We start from the raw sequence: 6,244 nt of genomic DNA on the forward strand, positions 1-6,244 counted from the left end.
TCTCTGACCCTCTCTAAAGCCATTTGTCCCCATTGTCTAAATAAAGTGGAAGCAGAGCTTCTCCTGAACTCCTGCTGGTTTATGGCTTTCACAGATCCGTGTGAAAAGCTAGAACTTCTACTGATTGTTTCCCACTCAGACAAAGGGCAGATCAAAGATCTTAGCAAATGATTTCCTGTAACTACTGGTAAAATAAAGGTCAATAGGGCAGAATAAGTTATTAATTTTAAAACTATAATTAGGCCATTTCAATCAAGACATGTTAAGTATCAAAACTAGCTTATTTTAAATTTATTTTCTTAACAGAACAATGGGCCCAGTTTATATAGTGGGAACACTGGGCCCAGTTTATATACTGGGAGCACTGGGACCAGTCTATATACTGGGAACACTGGCACCAGTGACCCAGGTTGATGATCCAGAACTTTAAACCTTCTGCTTCTCTGCAGCAGTTTGTCTTCAGATCTTCTTCATGTTTTTATCTCAGAGTTTCTCAGTAATTGATCTGAATAACATTTTGTTTCAGAGATCAGAACCTCAGACTGAGAGCAGAACCTGCAGGATCCGTCTGTCCCTCTATGAGGAGTGACTGGTCCATGGAAAAACCTCCACACTTGAGTACTGAACCAGAACCATCAGAGTAAGAAACCAGTTTCTAACTGATTCCTGTGACTCTGCAGAGACCAACCAGGATTTAAACTTTGATTTCAGCTTAGAAACTGATTCATGGAGACAAAAACATCATTTTAAATCATTTTAGTTCTTGTTTCAGTTGTGATCTTAGAGAGAACAGAACAAACTGGAGGAAAAACTAAATAGTTTCCTTTGTGTCTTTATGAATTTCTAGCAGCTTCCATGTTCCACTGAGGTCTGGGGCCTCATGTAGAAAAGAGTGTGGAGAAAGACCCAGAACAGGAGCTGGACTGCTGACAGCCAATCAGAGCAGCTGTGCTCCAGGTGAGACTGAACACGTCCAATCAGAGCTTCTTCTGTCGTCTGTTGGACCAGTTCAACGTCTTTAGTTGGGATTTGGACATTTAAGGTTTTATAAATCTTCCTGTCAACTAAATCTGTGTATTTCCAGCTGGTGTAAATAGTTTTGATTTAAAGTGACTCTGTTTTCAGCTCTTTGTGCTAATTGCAATAAATATGAACATTTTATTAAATCTGATGATCATTTTGATCCATGAACTAGGCAGTCTAGTTCTGCACTAGTGACATGCTAGGCGGCTAACCACCCGTCCCTTAAAATACGGAACCGTCCCGTATTTGGCTGTTAAATGAACCGATTGAACCGATACGGGTCACAATTTGTTCCATATTTCTATAAATGTCTGATAGACACGTCTATCACACACATATCAACACTAAGTGTAACAATAATGACCAAAATAAAACACAGGATATATTAAGGTCAGCTAAATTGTTGCGGTGGGAGCTAAAGGACCCCAGAACGCTACGGACCGACGCTGCTGTCACAGTTGCCTAGAGACGGACACTATGCAGCCGCGGTGAGCTGCTATCAACCAGCGTCGTTTTATAACTGGTGTCCAAAGTCGGTCCTGGAGGCCAGGTGTTACTGGTGTTACAGGTGTTACAGGTGTTATGGCGAGAAACGCAGGCCTGCATAAAATTGCAATTGGAAAAATTGTAAATAAAAGAAGAAATCACCCATTAAAACGGAATTAGGTTTTAATACGGAATTGAAATTTGAGAATGTTGTTGATCAGTTAAATAGCACTGAGGGGAAAAAAGAAGATTTTTCAGTATTTTTAAATAATACTGGGATCATTATGAGAATTTGAGGTATAGATATTAGGATCCAGTAGATGGCAGTAGTGCAACAATAATGGATGCAAGCTGCCATTGAAATCTAAAGAAGAAGAAAGCGCCCATTTTCATTTAGCATATGCTAGTAGCAACACGAAGGATCAGCACTTTTACTGTTACAGTTACCATTCGGGAACTACCGTAATCAGTTCAGTTAAATCTAATTTTGGCAACTTTTTCTTTTTCAACCATAATAAATGTGATATTCAATTGACCTGTTATGACTCAAATTTTGGGTGTTCGCCCCCTCTGCTGCTGCTGCAACGTTGTGGAAACCTGGAGCGGGAGAGATATCTGCAGCTTATAAGTGTATGTATATTGGTTGAAAAAAAAAAACTTTGGGGTTGTGGTTTATAGTCCGGTGCGGCTCATAGTTCAGAAAATACGGACTATAATCCTTCCTGGATTTATTCTGTGAAGAACCCAGAGAGGGTTATTTGATTGTGCTTTCTGGAAAACAATAAATTTTTACATTTAGGCACTCCTGCAATCGTCACACTTTTTCTATTACAAACTGACTCCGGCCCCCAACTTTTGACTTCCCTTCCCAGAGAAGGGAAAAGTTATGTGGCCCTCACAGGAAAACGTTTGGGGATCCTTGGTCTATTAATGTTGGAGGGGATGTATTCTAATTTCTGAGCCTGCCAATATATGCATCCCCTGTCTGTTGTCCTGTTGATGTGAAGCTCATACAAGCCTTTCAGAGAACAAGTTTGATTATGTAGAAAAGTGAAATCCCTCTTCACTCTATTTGGCTGAGTTAGCAGGGAATGCATTTTTTTGGCACAGCAAATTATGATCTGCCGATATCTGCATGCCCTGTTTTTATTGATCTTATGAATTCATTATGTCACAACAAAGGGTCAGACAGCAATAAGTGGTTCCACCATCGTTGTGTCAAGAACAGATTGATGAATGTGAACTACTTCAAGAGTTAGATTTGAGTAAAGTGGGTTCTTTATGAATATTTCTTACTGTGTTGTGAAATAATGAATGCATAAGATCAAATAGTCCAGTGGCAGGAGAGGAAGGTCACCAGGGGCCTCCAAATGTCCCTTGGCAGAAAATGCATGTCCTGCAATTTGAAGATTTTGGATAGTGATGTGTTTTATGAAATGTTCTAGACAATTACACACATCCTCTGAGCTACCAGAGAGACTTTCATATCTGTACCACAGTTTTGAGCTGAAAAACAGGACATGCAGATATCAGCAGCTTAACATTTGCTGTGCCAAAATATGCATCCCCTGCTAACTCAGCCAAATAGAGAGTTAGGAAGGATTTCATTTTTCTACATAATCATTCCTGTCCTCTGAGCTACTGGTATTGTTTCATACCAAAAGTACGGTCCATCCATCCATTTTCTGCCGCTTATCCGGAGTTGGGTCGCGGGGGCAGCAGCTTCAGAAAGGAGGCCCAGACTTAATACAATATTTGGGGAAAATAAAGAGGGCATGCAAATATCGGCAGGCTATTAATTTGCTTTGCCAAAATATGCATCCCCCTACTAACTTGGAGAAATTAAGAGTTAAGAAGGATTTCACCTTTACTACATAATGACACTTGTTCTCTGATCTTCTTCTATAAGTTTCATATCAACAGGACAACAGACAGGGGATGCAAATATTGACAGGCTCAAAAATTAAAATGCATCCCCTCCTACATTAATAGAATAGACAGTTCAGGATGATATAAAATGTTCTACATAATGGGCCTCTGTTTTGTAATGTTTTAAACTATTATGGTGTTAAAAAAAAGTGGGGATTTCAAACCATATGTGAAGAACATTTTTATCAGACACTGACTGAAAAGCGTTCGACTCCTGTGTCTCAATAAAGGTGTAAAAACTGTATTTATTTCAGTTAATCTGTAAAATAAAACCCACAGTTTTAGGGCTGACATGGTTAAGAAACATGATAATGTTACGAATATCTTCAAAAGTTTCCTCTTCGGTCATATTTCAGTCCGTTTTCTCATTAATATGCGAGTTTAGAGCGATGCGCGCTCCCGCGATAGGGCATGCAATTCTCGACTGGCCTCCGTTTCTCGGTATAACACCTGTAACACCTGTAACACCTGGCCTCCAGGACCGACTTTGGACACCCGATTTTAAAACGTCCTCGACCCGATTCTCCGCCCTTAGAAGTAAAACCTCTCGTAAAGACACAGACGTGAGAAGGAAAACTCAAATCCCAGGCTGAACATGTTAGTGAGGATAAATAAAGTCAATTAAAACAAATGTGTCCGTCGTGGCGCAGTTTGCTGATGGACAAAATAGATCAGGACCAGAACACAGCAGACCCGGTTAGAACCTAAAGAACCAGAAATCAGCATCTCTTCATCCTCAATCATCTCCTGAGGCTGATATGGTTCAGAACATTTTGCTATGATTAAGTTTCTTATTGTGGTTTTAGTAGACTGTTATGGTTTGATTATTAGATAATCAATTATTTGCTTATTTAATGTATAATAATATTAGCCAAAATAATATAAATGACCATTTAAAGAACAAATCATATTAAGAGATTAACAGTAAATACATAAATATCTCCTACTTTAAAAGATTTGTTAGGGTTTTCTGTTTATTAAGAAATGTTGACATATTTTATTAATTCAGTGGTTATTTAAAATATTATTAATGTCAGACACAGACCTGCAGCCCAGGGGCGGTTCTAGATGGGGGCCAACTGGGTACAGAAAAAATTATGTTAAATAAATGTCTTTTGTTAATATTCAGAGATGGATTTTTTTAATCTTCAAAATTTTACTTTGAAAATGAATTAAAAATTATAGTGCTGCACTTTTAGCTGCTGTATAGGATCATAGTTTCCATCTGCTAGATCAGGATCTGCAACCTGAATCTCTGGAGACACAAGTGGCTCTTTGGCTTATTTATTATATCAAATAATGAAATGTTGCTCTTTTTTTTTTCATTCTTTTTTAAGTGTCCCTGTAAAATAACACTGACTTTCCTGACTCCTGTGCTAAATTTGGTCTAGAACCAGCCTCCAAGCCTAAGTATTTTCACATAACTTTTATACTTTTGCTGTCTGAGGATATATTTTGATTATTAAATTAGATGTTATGATCAGTTACTCAGTATTTGAACAGTTTACCAAATACTTTTTACACTTGCTTAATTAAACATGTTTAAGGTGTGCTACTCTGATTGGAGAACAGTTTTGGAGTACTCTAAGTATGAATGATTGCTCTATGGATCACTTTTTAAAAACATTGCCATAAAATAATCTCTATCACTGCAGTGGCCGTCCCGCCCCATAACAGTAGGATGACGTGCCGCAAGGAGCGTCCCTTATTTTATTTTCTGAAAGGTGGCAACCCTAACCTGTTATGGTGTGTAAAAGTCAGTCTCAGGATCTTTATAGAAATTCACCACATTATTAAACTCTGACTAGATGAATAACAGAATCAGAAACTCCAAAAGGAAACAACAACAGTGATCACACAGCGCTCAAAAAACTTGTTTCTCGTCTGAGTTCAACCTGCAACCTGTTGCCCCCTGACTCAGATTATTGAGCCTACAGCGCCATCTAGTGACCAAGGAGGAAATATATCACATATTTGGCTCCTGCAGTGCATGGAGGCAAGAAGGTGGAAAAACCAACCTGCTGCACTGCTGATGTTACAGAAAGAGGGAAGGAAAGTCTGAGACAGAAATCTTTATTTACTCTGATAATATAGCACAGATTACAGTTTATATGTTTCCATGTAATTTATTTAATAATTCTAACAATTTGTTGTTTACCTCTAAAGGACTAAATCTATTCCAAATTCATGTCATTTTCAAACTATAATGTTTCTTTAAGAACATCCGATCCAGAGATCTGATGGCGAAAAAACATTTAAAATGTGAACATTATCAGATAAACAAGCAGTTTCTTTGGCAGTTAAAATGTTTTTCTCTAGATTTCCTTAATTTAGGCTGGAAAAGGAGAAAACATTATTCTTTTTCTCTGCCTCTTCTGCAGTTGTTTGTGGGAGAAGCTCAGATAGAAACAGTAAATTGAGGACATGGTGACATGATGAGGAAGAGTTCATGTTGCTTAAAATATTTAATGGGCATGTTTCTGGAAGTTTTATTTTATCTGATCTGCTTTGTGAATCAGATCCTGACAGAACAAATTCTGGTCACAAAACGGAGACAGAAATATTCTGTCTGACAACAGAACAACATTCTGTTTCAGAGGATGGATCCGATCATTTAACATGAGATCATGTGACATCAGAGACCGTATAAAACTTTCTAATCTGCACCAAATGGTTTTGTTCCAACTTAAACACTAAGTCATGTTTTTAATTCAGTTGTTTTTTCTTTGTTTCATCAGATGTTGTTCTGCAGCAGGTTCTAGAGGAACATAAGATAAGTCTGAGGAGGAGATGTGAATGTGTGACT

At 38.1% G+C, this 6,244-nt stretch overlaps 1 long non-coding RNA gene across 1 annotated transcript; it reads left to right on the top strand.

Moving 5' to 3' along the window:
• Positions 1 to 503: 503 nt before the first annotated feature.
• Positions 504 to 6,244, top strand: LOC103132881 (uncharacterized). Its single transcript, XR_001661102.1, has 3 exons — positions 504 to 640; positions 787 to 957; positions 6,177 to 6,244. It is a non-coding gene; the product is annotated as an uncharacterized LOC103132881 (long non-coding RNA).

The sequence above is a fragment of the Poecilia formosa genome, unplaced genomic scaffold (assembly GCF_000485575.1).
Source record: "Poecilia formosa unplaced genomic scaffold, Poecilia_formosa-5.1.2 Scaffold1462, whole genome shotgun sequence".
Lineage (NCBI taxonomy): Eukaryota > Metazoa > Chordata > Actinopteri > Cyprinodontiformes > Poeciliidae > Poecilia > Poecilia formosa.